A 14,219-nucleotide genomic window follows, 5' to 3' on the forward strand; every position below is an offset into this window, starting at 1 on the left:
AACTTGCTCCAACTACTCTTCGCCAAAACGATTACAACCTGCATAGATCGGTTTTGCCTACTAAATGGAAAAGGTTGGTACCTACAAGGCAGATTATTTCGACAATAGTGACAGGTTCTTGCTGGAACAACAAGGGGGCGTTTCAAAGAAGGAAAAGCAGGCTCCCATGCCACTGTGTAGTTCATAAAGATTATGGTGGAGACCTTCCCTCCACCTTCTCCTGAACACTCACGTGTTGGGGTTTTTAAAGCCAAATTATATGGACAGATACATTACCAACCCACCACTAATCAAAGCCTCCGATTACATCGTAATGTATTTCCCAGTCCATCCTCAAAACAGTGATGTTCAACATCTAGCCTACCCATCAACCCCTTAAAATCACCCACATTAGCAAAATATGACTGCATTGCTGCTTCCCCAGGGAAGCCCTGATTTTGCCTGCAGTCAACACCCAAAGCAGTGTACTTCACTGTAATTGGGTGATTCTGGACACTTGGGAAGCAGCACTGATATCACACCCATCACTATATCCAAATGTCAAAAAACATACCTTTGAAAGGCTCAATCTTTAACAAATAAAAGACCACAAGCTCACCAACTAAACTCTTTCTTGGCTGCACACACAAAAAATGCAAATTTGATTGCCTTTGGGTAATGGATTTTATTTAGAATGGGCAAATTTATCATAAAGGCAGCAGGGGAGACTGCTTAAATATTATGGGCCAATTGTGTAGCTGTACACAAACTATAGGTCAACTACTCTAACTGCTTGTATTAGGAAAGATTTCCTTTTATGTGCAATAGTCCCTCCATTTATGGACCCCCTCAACGTTTGGCTTTTGTTTGGCTATCCTATCCTGAACACCAGCTTCAGCTGTACTCCCCTGGGCTTTTGCTCCCTTATGGTTTCCCTTAGTATTCAACTATGTTGCCTTTTCTTGGTAACCTTTTAACAGTGCACAATGCACCTTCCAGTACCTTGCGCTGGGGTCCTTTGTGTGTTATGGCCCTGGACACCCTTGAAGGATTTTTGAGAGATTGTACGAGTGTGCCTGGAACAATTACTTTAGAAATCTTTTGCTTCTTTTTCCTGAATCACATTGCATTTACAGCGTTTGGTTGCGGACTGGCCAGGTCCGAAAATGGCCAAGCCACAAATTCTTTTGTTCTTTCCTATGGCAGTTTTGTCCCTTGCCTTCAACCAGGTAGAGTAACCCGCGGCTTCCCACAAAAACAGACCTCTTTTGTGATATTCTGCCGAGAGAGCGCGAGAAGCAGAGCGCCCGAGGAGGAGAGCCAGAGCGCCCGAGGAGGAGAGCCAGAGCGCCCGAGGAGGAGAGCCAGAGCAAGTGTCCACCCAGGAAAAAGTTGGGACTGTCTGGTCCCAATCCACACTACTGGTGCCAGGATGTCTGGAGTGCCTGAATGACAGACCACTGTGGACCGTGATTGGACCATGACTGGGATGCCTGCATGAGAGCACATCTATTTAAGTCCTAGATTTTAGCGCAAAGCTAATCTTGGATAAGAGAAGGGGCTCTGCATCGGTTCCAGGTTGATCACCTGAGTTTTCACTGAACTACAGAAAGAGCCAAGCCACCTGCATGAAAAAAACAGATTTGTGAAACCACCGGGGAAGGTTTTGGCACCCTTCGCCCTCTGCTGTCCCGTCGGAGCCCTGCTTTCTTTTTCGATCAAGAAATCTTGGCAAGGCGCTTTGCCGCTTTGGAGTAGTGGGAGCAACTACTCCGGCGCCCCCTGCTTACCCACCGAACAAGCCCCTTTGGAAGTGTTCCTGGGCCATCCAGTGAAATGCCTAGCCTAGCTCTACCTCAGGGTATCCCGCAGAACCGCCACGGTCTTGAGTGCAAAGCCAAGACTTGGAACATCGCTTGCAAGTGGTCCCATGCACTCTCCAACCAAATTTTGCAGGCCTTGCTCCTCTGGGTCCCAAATTAGTAGAGTCCATTATGCTGCCCAAATTTGTGAAAACCACATCACTACCTGTAGGTGACGGTCGCTGTAGGTGCCTTGCTGTCCTGCTCTCCTGTGCCCTGAAGCCTGCTGCATAGGAATTTTCTTTGTACCTCCTTCGGAAGCTGACAAAAAGGCAACTGTCCCATCACGGACGATCGTTCTATCCTGCAGCCGCTGAGAGCTGGAGCACCGTGAAACTGCAGGACTCGAACCTACTAGCGACCTCGATTAAATTGGCACCGTTTGGTACGGACTGTGCCGAGGGTCGGTGTGTATTTGCATTACTTACCGGTGGCCCCCTGGCACAAACAACCACTTATGCACAACCATCGCTTAAAAGGTATTCGATCTTGGCTGGGATAGCCTGCGCACCCTAGTCCTTCTCACCTTTTGAAAACACCACCAAGGGCAGACCCTACTCGAATAGTGGGAACCAATCATCGCCTCAAGCCCCTTCCTGATTTGCTATAGCCCTCCCAAGAACACCCGCTTTTTGTGCTGCTTGCGCAATAGTGCGTTTTTACACACAACTGTACTTTTGAGCACAATGCTCGCCCCTCTTCTTAGAGCTGGACTTGAAAGTTAAGAAACGACTGAGCTGCTAAATGCTCCTAGAGTGTTAACGCAACCCTCTCTTCACAGGTTGTGGATGTGTTTTACTGCTGTGTGTATATATGCTGGATTTTGCGTGATAACTGCTTTTGCATACTTGCGTCTATTGGTCTGTCCGACGATAAATGTATAGATATTTTTCATGTACACTTGTCTAAGAGTAATTTGCGGTCCATTACTGTGTGTGCTCATTGTGGGCTTCGGATCACTCTCACCCCTCCTTAGTCTTGACCACCTGCCAAGCTACCTAGATTGGTCTGGCTGGTCCAGAAGGTTACCCTGTTCACTAAACTGAGGGTGGCTCCCTAAACTTCTGCCCACCAGGTAGAGTTTAGAAATCCATTTTAACAGCTTGTATGAAAGAATGGGTGTTTTTGAAAGGACCATTGTGCAAACATGTAGTGCAAGATTTCTGCCAAAAGGAAATTCACACTGACAAGCACGACATTATGCTGCTAGTTCATATCAAGGCAATTTCATGAAGATACAATGGAATAACGCTAGCTGTTTTGGGGACATATACACTTGCTCATTTGAGAACATTGTATAATTTCTTTAAATACTTAACCAGGCAAAAAAATGTAGGTTATTTGTGTTTTCTGCATTTGCAATATATGCATCTCAGACGGCTTTAAATTTGCAGACCCACAAGAAGGATTCTTGCAGTAGACGACTTAGCAATAAGCATTATATTTGTAGGCTTTACAAGTGTTTAACATGAATTCTGTTCTGAAACAGTTAACTGAACATGTGTTTAATAGCTTCAGCCTGCAAACACCCAATGTCCTTGCTAGGACACAGCTGTTGGACCTAGGGTTCAGAGCACGTACGAATAGCATTACGTTAGCTATGAGCAGCTGTACAGGGGAAAGTGGCTCAGGCAGCAGTTACATTTTAGCAAGGGTTGTTGTAATGTAATCTATGCTGTAACTTGTATATATGCATCCATTATGAATGGAAGCAGAGACGAGAAAGGACTCAGATGGTGTCTTTACACCACACAGAGTATAGCTGCAGCAGTTAATAAACTACCCTCCCTCTGAGCATTTTGAAGCTAACAGTCTGTCCTGGTGCTTCATTATTTGCTAGACTCAAAAGGAAATGGAGGTATTTCATATTTTACAATTTGGCGCCCCAGATGGGTCATCATTGCAGAAAGATCCAGTTGGACTAAGCTGCCTCAGTCGGATAGCAGGCAAAGGCGGGAGTCGGGGGTGGACCGCACTGCTATCAGGACAAGACGCTTTCCTAGCAGCCACACTTTCAAGCAGCAAAGGGACAAGATGGCCAAAGGACAGGACAAAGAACCTTGTGGCATGTCAATTTTGGAGCCAGGCCACCTTCCAGTGCCAACTGCGGTAAACGCGGTTTGCATGGAAAGAAAAGGTTACAAACATATAAAAAGCTGCCACCAGCCCGGTCCAAGGCACATCTGTACGTCTAACCAAAAAATCCTTTGACGAAGTGTAGAGCATTTGGAAACGAAAGGAAGACCCCAGCGCACTGTAAGATACTTTGTGCACTGGTAACATGTTGCAGAAAAGTTGCAACACTGGAAAGCACTAAGGGAAGCAAAGTCTCCCAGTACTAACTGTCTTTAAGGGCATGCCAGTTTCCCCATAAAAAGGGAGAGAAAACTCAGCGGAATGCAGCAGAAGGCTGTGCTCCACTGGCAAACGACTATGGTGTTCAGACAGCATCAAAACATTGCGGGGTACACAACTGGAGGGAAAATTACACACAAATAGAAATCTTTCCCAACAGTGCTCCATCCCTCCTTCCCTTTGCTACTCGGTTTCCCCGGTCTCTCACTTTCTGAAGCTCTGCCTCTCACTCTTAAGTGTTGCGACAACATGTTTTGCAGTCTGTTTCCCCGTCATTCTGCCTCTCCCATCTCTGCATTTTATTGTTGCGGTTTCTCTCCTATATCTTGCTGTATCGGTTGACAGAACTCTTCCTCTCTCACTTCATTACTCTGGCTATATCTATTCTTTCATTTTCTTAGTTGTGGTTGCCACTCCTTTTGATTATCTTTCTTGCACTGTATCTTATGCAATTGGCCTGCCCTTCTCTAGTCATTGCTCTCTACTCCTGTTGCTGAAATTCCTGTTTTGGATTGTCTAGTATGTTCTGTCCCTTCGCTCCCCTCCCCCTGCCACACCTTCGTTCTCCTGTATTGCTCAGGTTCAGAGTTGCTCTTCCTCTACTATTTTTCTGTTTGTCATTGCACCAATAAATATCCAAAAAGGTGAAAATGTATTTTCCATTTAAAATTCTAGTGCAACTTTACCATTGGGTGCTCTTTTTTAGATGTGTGCAAACCTTCTTTTGGCCAGTAGGCTGGGAATTATAGAGCTGGAGGTTTGTCTGACCAGATGCAGCAGTTGCTCGAATGCAGATGCCTTACCAACACTGTATGCTACTACAAGTATAACAACCCAGATGCAATGTGTATATTCCGAACAATTACAAGTAAAGCAGCCCTGAACAGTTGTGCATTCCGAGCCATTACACATATAGAGCCCTGCCTGCTGATTTGTGGGTTCTGAGCCATTAAAAGTATAGCAGCCCCGAAGAGTTCAGTGTTCTGAGCAATCACAGGTATAGCAGCACTGAGGAGTGGTGTGTGTTCCAAGCCATTACAAGTAGAGCATCCCGGATGAAATGGTCGTGTTATGAAACACTGAACATTTAGTAGTCCTTTTGAGAGGTCAAACGTTAAGTCAACTGTTACAATTGAATGTTAGCTGCATCTTAAATGCATATCTCTGATGCAGACTCATTAACTCACCTATCAACAGGATCTGAACTACAATAATCTCTGCAGCAGGGTTATTGACCCACTGGGCTGACTTTCCCAACAGGCTATTGAGACTGCAAGGCACATAGGGGTTATGCACTGGCAGTTCCATGTGAGGCTTGCCTGACAAATGGCTTCTCAAAAGCTCAGTGCATGTTTGGACTATCCTAGATTAGTCAGGTGATTCAGAATGAGGCTTTGAAATGTGCTAGATTTTTGGCAGTGGTACTCAGTAATCGGACTTGGGAGAAGCAGGCATTTTGAAAAGCGCAAGACCGAGCAGAAGTGATTGAAGTATATGGCAGCAATGCCATCTTCTCACATTGTCAGAGATTCGTGGGAAGAACTCAGACACTGTTCCTGCTCAGTACTTTAGCTCACTGTAGAACATGCCAACACATGTTCGTGCTTTCTTAACAGCAGCTATGTTAAGAAATGCAGGTACTGTCCCAAAAAAATAGCAGTCCTGCTAAGAAAGGTGGGTATGATGCACCAGCCCTGCTATGAATATTTGGCATTGTGCCATGACATGCATATAGCAGCTGGGTTGATAAATTAGGCTACTTTGCCTGAATATATAGCAGTCTTATTGAGAGGTAACGGTACAATCTGACACTGAAATTACAATTATTCCATCATCCATATTGACCTCTGCATATTTCACAACTTAAAAACACATCCTTCCATATTCCATACATTCAAAGGCTGATCCTCTGGTTTTATTCCCCGAGCCGCCAAGTGTGTATGGTTTGGTTAGAAAATGTTAATGAAGCGAGCAGCCAACTGGTTCTAGGACGTTCTTTCTGATGGGCAACTTGCTTCTGCAGTTATTAATTACATTACGGATGAGTCTGCCAGGTTCTATATTCCAGGTCACTTGCAATGGTTCTGCTGAGTTACTTCAGCATTCATAACTAGCAAACCTTGGGAACAGAGATTAGGAAAGTTCCAAACCTGTGAGGTTTTTTGTTACTCCTGTAGTAACCCAATTACCAATATCGGGAATATTTTGTGGTAATGTGTAGTCCTCAGACCAGGTAGATATATAAAGAAATACTAGGGCAGCTGAAGGAGGAGTGGGCTGGGTTCAGTTTCAGAGATACCTTTCCTACGGATTGTGCTTTCTTTGCCCTACGATCACAGTCCCTGTCCCAGTCCTCGGCTTTTATTATTTTTCTTTTCTGGTGAGGTGAAACCCCAAATCCCCGGTGGACAAGTTTTTGTCATATATGAACTGGACTGTGCATTTAAAGTAGAACTGCTGACTGTGAGCCTTTGGACCATTCAGGTTGAACCGAGCAAGGCTGACGGACTGAGGCATGAGGTCACACCGGATTAAACAATGGGTTGCTCAGCAGGACTCAAAGCGGTCATAGGGACAGATGCTGTGCGTGCAGACGAGGCCGCAACCGCTTCGAGACCAGCATGAACCGAAAGGTTCATATGTAATTTTCTGCCACTGGTAGTAAGGTAGGACTATCCGCCTTATGAATACCCACTTTGTGTAAGGCGGGAGGTGGGAATAGCATGCTGGATGGACTAGCCCAAGCTTTCTGGCTCATTTCATGGGGTTGCTGTCCATTTGTCTTACAAGCATTAATCACCTTTTGGTTTTACCATCATCTAAAACGAGGCGAGAACATGATTGGCTAATGATATACATACGGGCCTTAACATTTACATTCGCCACTAGCGAGCGAGACATTGTGTGCAGTGGGTATATGGAGAATTGAAGGTGGAGCGATTTTATGCATAGCTAGTAGCCTGCAACTTGAAATGTTCCCCCCTGAAAACAGACTACATACATTAGCTGTTGCCCTCCTGTCCCTATATGTAAGGTGACGCTGACGTTTGCCAACATTCTATTGCTAATAACCCCTCAATGGACCTTTGTTGCGGTAGGTTTCCCCCAGTGTTTCCAGTTATGGGCCACCATAAACAAAAATGTTGGTGCAAATGTTGGGGATATAGTCCATTCATTTTGTTTTAGATGAAAAGGTGCATCAATTACGCACATGTGCACAGCGATAACCACTGGATGGATTTGCACCAAATGAGAAATTTGGGCACAAAATAGTGCAGATGTGGCTTTTGGTATAAATCGGTGCAGTGGGATTTTTGACAGAGAAAGGGTACTCCCTCGGATGAAAGAAAGAAAAAAAGCCTGTGGTTTATTGGAGCACGGAGGCATTTCAGAAATAAAAAGCTACCTTCTGTCACACGACGCAAGCAGTTTCCTTGATAGTCCCACAGGAAAGGAAAGAACAGCACTCAATGATATTTGGAGGAGGAAAGGTTGTGATTTGAAATTGGGGAGAATGTGGGCAAGGTGAAATAGGACCACAGATTTGTACTTGGGAAGGCTATGGAGGCCTTTCTTGGGTAAATTTGGCATTCCATGCGAAAAGAGCTTTCGTTGAAAGTTTGGTATTGCATGAGTTTTGTATGCAAATTGTCATGAGCCTGTTTTGTGCAACTTGGTGCCTAATAAGCCAGCATGTCTGGGTCCAGAGCACCCTACCTTATGTAATCTGGTAAGGCCCAAGGAGAATTCTCCACAAGCTAGACACTAAACACAGCTCCTTCAACATCGAGGATACTCTCATTGCTGTCTCACCAGCAGTGACAACCCTAGAGTTTACATTGACGCATCTCTCTCTCCATGACCCGCCAAGTTATTGCCATTGCCTCCTCAGCAGCACTCGCCACCAAGATCATTAATGCTGTCAAACCCTACCCATCAGCCAAAGACTGCCTCACTATAGCCAGAGACATTATTGGACTATTGTAATGCTTTTATGGGCACGTCAGCCAAAAACCATCAGGCTAAAAATATCACAAAATGCTCTGAGCAGCGCTAAGCATTCCAAAACGGGATCACATCTCCCAGGAATGAAGAGATGCCCATTGGCTCCCAGCTAAAGTGCCATTCTATTTAAAACGCTAGCAATCACACACACACGTGCCTTGCCCTTCACAGCCCCTCCATATCTGACAAAATAGTCTGGGCCACCTCCACCAGACCGAAGCACTGCCACCATACCAACCAGCTCACTGTGCGCACCTACAAAAGGGCCAAAGCTGGAGGCTCCAGCTTCCTCTTTCTAGTGCCAAAACTGGAATGCCTTACATAGATCTCAGAAATGTAACATCCCATGCAGCCAACCTCAAGGCTCTGAAAACCAAGCTTTTCAACCAAATACCATGCTGGACATACACCACAAGCTTCAACTTGTTCCACTGTAACCACAGAACCATCAAGTTGGCCGTTACCTTTTTTCTTATAGCACTTAAAATCTGTAAAATTTACACTGTTCCATTTCCCGTCTACTTTCTTTCTCATGTAACTAAGCAAGCCCTATGTAACAGTGCCACGATGCCCCAGGACCGCCTTGTGCGCTTTATAGATGTAAAAAAATATCAAATAAATCTCTTTGCATTGCCCTTCCTGTATTCAACAAACTGAAAAATATCATGCCACATTTCTGACACCATCCAACAGTAGGGGCAGTATAGTGACTGCCATATATATGTATGTGTTATGGCAAATAGAACAGCACTTTGTAGCTAAAGTCTCAAAGCTAGCGTTTAAGAATGGTACATGGCGCGGCCATCTACCTTTCAAATTTTTTTCCCTGTCCCCAGCCCCCAGCATCTCCCCCCCCCCACCCCCCATTCCCTGTACTCATCTGCACCCAACCCCCTGGGCCCCTTCTAAAACCAACCGACACTCTCGCTATCACACTTGGCTTCATTTTTCTCTAGTCATCTGTGTGAGATGGTAAGATTTTCCATGCTTTTCTCTGCACTTTGTAATGTGATTTTGAGTTGGTGTGGAATAATGAATGTACTGTGGTGATAGGCATACCTCTACGTGGGGGCACAGACCAACATATTAATATGATGTAGAAAGTTGCCCAATTTATTTGAATATTTAAAGTTTGGTATTGCATGCGTTTTGTATGTAACAAAATCCCCTCGCCCCTTCATGTAGGCGAGTACTTTTTAGGCAGATCGAGAAGTTTTTCAATGGTAATGGACCATCACGGTTAGCACATGTGTTCACAGTAGAACGTTTCATCTGCAATAATTATAGTGCACTTTCCTCCACTGTCCTTTAGGTGGCAGCAGTGTAACAAATAGAACGAGGAAGTTAAATTGCATCGCAAACGTACATGAGATACGATTTTTCAACGGATTCATATGCCGAGATGAGAAATTCGTTAAAGCAGCGCAGCAAAGATTCACAATCCATTTCAAATTATTCGCCACACAAGGCCTTTGACACCCCTTAATATTCTGGTCAATCAACAGTTTTGATTCTTATTTTTTTCAAAATTTCATACAGCAAACAGAATGTATGTGCAGGTTTGGCTTTGCAAAGTGTACAAGTAGCCTGTGGAGCCAAGATGTAAATATTAAAAGTGCCGATGCACAATCAACTTTAAAACATCCACAATAACAAAGTTCGTAGAAGGTGGCCAGTGTCAACCTTCCCGGTGAGGAGCGAGGTAGGATAGTACCACCTTAAAGCTGGGTAAAGGCTGCGCACCAAGCCCAGAAGACATGAGTTGAGTTTTCCCAGTTCCAAACATGGTGGCAAGATGCATTTGGAGCTTGACAAGGCACAGTAATTGGTGTTCGATGAAGCAGCAGTTTTGCATGAATAAATACAACTTCGTATTTAATGTTAATGGCTGGAGTGGATTGGTTCTTGTACAAAGCAATAACTGTGCACCAGAACCAAACTACAAATTTGCATCTTATCTTTCGGAACTGGAAAACAAAAATATATATATATATATATATATATATATATATATTTTCACCAACACAAAACCTTGTTAAAGGGACGTTATGGTTAAGTTGCACTAGCAAAAACCCATGAAATTCAATGGAAAAAAAACGTTACAAGGACGTTATGGTTACAGGTAAAACCTAAAAAAAAAAATCCGACAGTTAGGGTAAGCTCAGCAACCATAACTCGTGCTACCAGTGTAAACTGCAAGGACTAACACCCATGACAAAGATGCCATCACAAATCTCATTGATGACATCACATGTGTTGCTCCCTCGGTTTTGTTCCCTACCATAACTAGGCCAGGTGCTTTTTTTCCACTAACAGTCAGGAACAAACAATTCAAAGGGTTCTATATTTGTGTACGGCACCCTTCTCATATGTTCTTGCACTACTCTCCTTAAGATTCACTCACATCATATAATACATATAGGGGAAGAAGAAAGTGTAAAAGACAGCACTCTGTTCTGTGCATGAAGATAAGCAGTAATGTTATGAACAGTTTCTGGTAGTACTGCTGCTTTTTAGCTTACTTTAAGTCCCCTGTATATGGTCATGTTTGTATGACCTGTAGCATGTTTATGGTTTCTATGCAGTAGTGGAATTATGTAGTTATAAAAGGCAATGGTAGCTATTTCTAACATGTCAGTACCCGAAACGCTAAAACAAATGTATTCATGATTTCACTATGTAACATGGGAAGATTTTGAAGGTTACACTTCCATGAGGCATGGTGCAGACAATGGCTATGTTTGCACATGAGTTGCTTCATGTACAGTGAAGAAGTGGGTTCTACAACGGTGTGTATAGCAATGCATTGCTCAATTACTTATCTCATGATAGTTCTTCCAATAATCTTTGATAGTTTTCTGCCTCCATTACAATAACGATCCCTTGTGGAGGCTTTCTATGAAAACTAAATGCACATGTGATGTCATCTGTCATGTCATCAATGAGATTTGTGATGGCATCTTTAATATCATGGGTGTTAGTCCTTGCAATGCACACTGGTGGCACGAGTTATGGTTGCCGAGCTTACCATAACTGTCGAATTTCTGGGGTTTTTAGGTTTTACCTGTAACCATAACGTCCCTGTAACAACATTTTTCCATTGAATTTCATTGGTTTTTGCTAGTGCAACTTAACCAGAACGCTCCTTTAACAAGGTTTTGTGTTCGTGAATTTCATAGGTTTTTAGTAGGGCACTTTACGCATAACGTTGCTTTATGGTAGTTCGTTCAGAAAAGAGAGTTTGTTTAGTATAGTAACATATATAGACTTCAACTGGTTGGCTTATGTGCAATTACACAGCAAGTATTGGTAGGACTTCATTAGTGTCTACATCTTGAAATGCGCTTTTAACCCCTTAAGTGCCACCAATGAGCCGGCTTGTCGGTTTAGGCACTCTGTTTTGCTCGATCCCTGCAACGGAGGGATCGAGCAAAACTGTAATCCAACCCCCGGGCTATGTGAGGAGGAGGTCCCCCCCTCACTTCCAGGGGGCTGGATTACCTTCCAGTTTCACGTCGGCGTGCGTAACGCACGTCGGCCTGGAACTGAAAGTAAATTCACCGCAGCAGCCATTTTCGGCTGCTATGGGGAAGAGAAAAGGTAAGAGACCTTCTTGCTCCGCCTCGATCTCCGGCTGTATTTCAAGCCGGAGATCGAGGCGGGTATCGTTGGAAAGGGGAAGATGCTCCCCTTTCCAACGATACCCATTGTGTGGCATTGCTGCCCGTGGATCGGGCGCAGGGCGCGCGATCCGCGGGCAGCAATGCCACTGGATCAATACAGATCCGTTTGTGATGCGGGGGGAGGGGGTGCTGCTTACTAGGTAAGCGGCCCCCTTCCCCCGTGGCCCCGGGGCCACAGCGCCAGAGACCCCTGGGGGCAGATGATCACTGCCCCCAGGGGTGAAAGAAAAAAAAAATAAAAGAAAATCGAGGGATGGGGGGGGGGGGGGGAATGTGGGAGGGGGTTTGGGGCCCTGGGGCCCACTAGACCACGAGGGATATGACAAAAAGTGGTGTCCCTGGAAAAGGGGAGGTTCTCTACATTTAGTCGCTGGTTTAGGCACCCTACACTTTTGTAACCTGCACAAGTCACCGACCGTTGAAAAGGTCTGCCTGTGCTCTTTCAAAAGATGTATGCTTGCCGTTCCTCACCACATTGGTTTTCCCGATTTACACATGCTAAGTGCGTCTGTTGAGGCCGTGAGCGTAAAACTCCTGTGTACCATTTGGCTTGTGGTATTGCTTGTTTTGTAAAACACTACACAAAATGTGTGCTCTCCTAACTACAAGAGTCGGGGGGAATGTAGCGGAGCATTGGTTTTCTCAAAATTCATAGAAGCCATTGCCGTACCAAGCCAACCATGTCCAACACAACTTTTTTTCGGTCATGTTCCCGCTTTTCCCTCAATCTATGGCAGTTTCCCATACCTAGTTGTTGCCTGACCTACGCAAATCACCCCTTCCGAAACATGGAATTTTGTCTACTTTTCAGAAATACTTGCCTTTCTGTCCTCCAATTTGGCTTTCCTACCCTTTTCTTCCATTCCCCCATGCATGTCCAATTGGCAAAAATGGCCAAAATCGCCTCTCACAAAACGGATAACCACATCAAAATAAATGTTTTTCGTTTCCACTGCACCCGTTCTTGAAAGCCAGGAAATTGGGGAATTCAGCACAGCAAACCATTCGTTCCTAGCTCTTACAAGGAAAAAAACCACAGGCTTCTTTGTACATCATTTTATTGGCATTTCTGGAAAAAACCCAAAATGTTCACCCTTTTTGCTTATTTTCTCTCACCCCCCCCTACAGCAACCTAGGATTCCTGGGTGGCGTTACGACCGCCTACATGTGGGAAAAAAAAGGAGCCAAATTTGGCCGAGATACCTCATGTAACAAAAAAGTTACAAGCCATTGAATGGCCACATACCGAAATCACCAAAAAAGGCCCTGGCACTGGGGAGAAATACCCATGGCACTTAAGGGGTTAAGTAGTTGTGGAAGCACATAGGTTTACGTTCCACACCTACACCCATGCATAGGTCAAACACCGCCCCTGTTGCCAGCCCTATGTATTCATGCAGTAGGCTACCGCATTTAAAGTATTGCTGTCCACTTTGTGGGAGGCTCTGCAAACTTAGCAATGTGTGACTAAAGTACTCTTAACTGTTTAACATTCACTGCTAAACAAAGAACAGCAACCTGAACTGTGACATGGGCGTGTTAAATGTGGCATTACTTAGATTAATCTGCTGCTTCCCTTTCCATGACCCGTGAAACTGATACATTGTGTGTGCACTGAGCAGTGAGACAAAGTACAAACAGGTCACCTGCCGGTTAGACAGTTGAAGAAACGTTTTACTGTAAGTGGGTCAGTTTGTAATAAGGCTGCAAAATTGCAAAGCTGGTGCACTTTTCGCACACACATACTAGTGCATGTAAATGAAAGTAATGAAACAGCAGAATATGCAAAACACAAACAAGCTTACTGGTGGTTGGTTGGAAAAGCGCTGTATGTGCATGGGTTGCACAGAATAAATGGCTTTGCGGCATAGGAGAAGCTGTGGTTGGCGTTGTAAACATTCTTGTATTCCACAAAGTATATACGTGAATGGTACCGCTAACAGTAATGGCGCCGCATAAAGTGTTTGTAGTGCATGTGACAACTCAAATTGAAGGACAAAGCAGCAGTGGGCGAGCTACCGCCTTTCAAAGAATGACGTTGGGTACTTTCATGTACAACATTTGCCACATCTGCTGCGGGCAACAAGAGGGGCACTCCTGTACGGCAGCGGAGCTGCAAAACAACCTTTCCAAAGGCAATGCTGCGCTACATACCCTTACCTAGCGAAGGGCACTGTATTGTACATGTAGTGCAATGCACTACAGTGCACAGGGAAGGTACTTGGAAGTGCATTGTAACAGTTGTTACAGCAGCATTACAATGAGTACCGCCTATGTAGGTGATGGCCACCCAATAATTCCGTCTCCTGGCACGCCCCCTATAATATCTAGGCAG

The 14,219-nt window shown here is 44.7% G+C and overlaps 1 protein-coding gene across 1 annotated transcript in view; it reads right to left on the minus strand.

Annotated features, from left to right (window-relative positions):
* Window positions 1-14,219, minus strand: part of SRP14 (signal recognition particle 14) — a 149,984-nt gene that overhangs the window by 110,278 nt on the left and 25,487 nt on the right. The gene's annotated exons all lie outside the window — the stretch shown is intronic.

This window comes from Ambystoma mexicanum, chromosome 14 (assembly GCF_040938575.1).
Source record: "Ambystoma mexicanum isolate Mex_15411 chromosome 14, UKY_AmexF1_1, whole genome shotgun sequence".
Lineage (NCBI taxonomy): Eukaryota > Metazoa > Chordata > Amphibia > Caudata > Ambystomatidae > Ambystoma > Ambystoma mexicanum.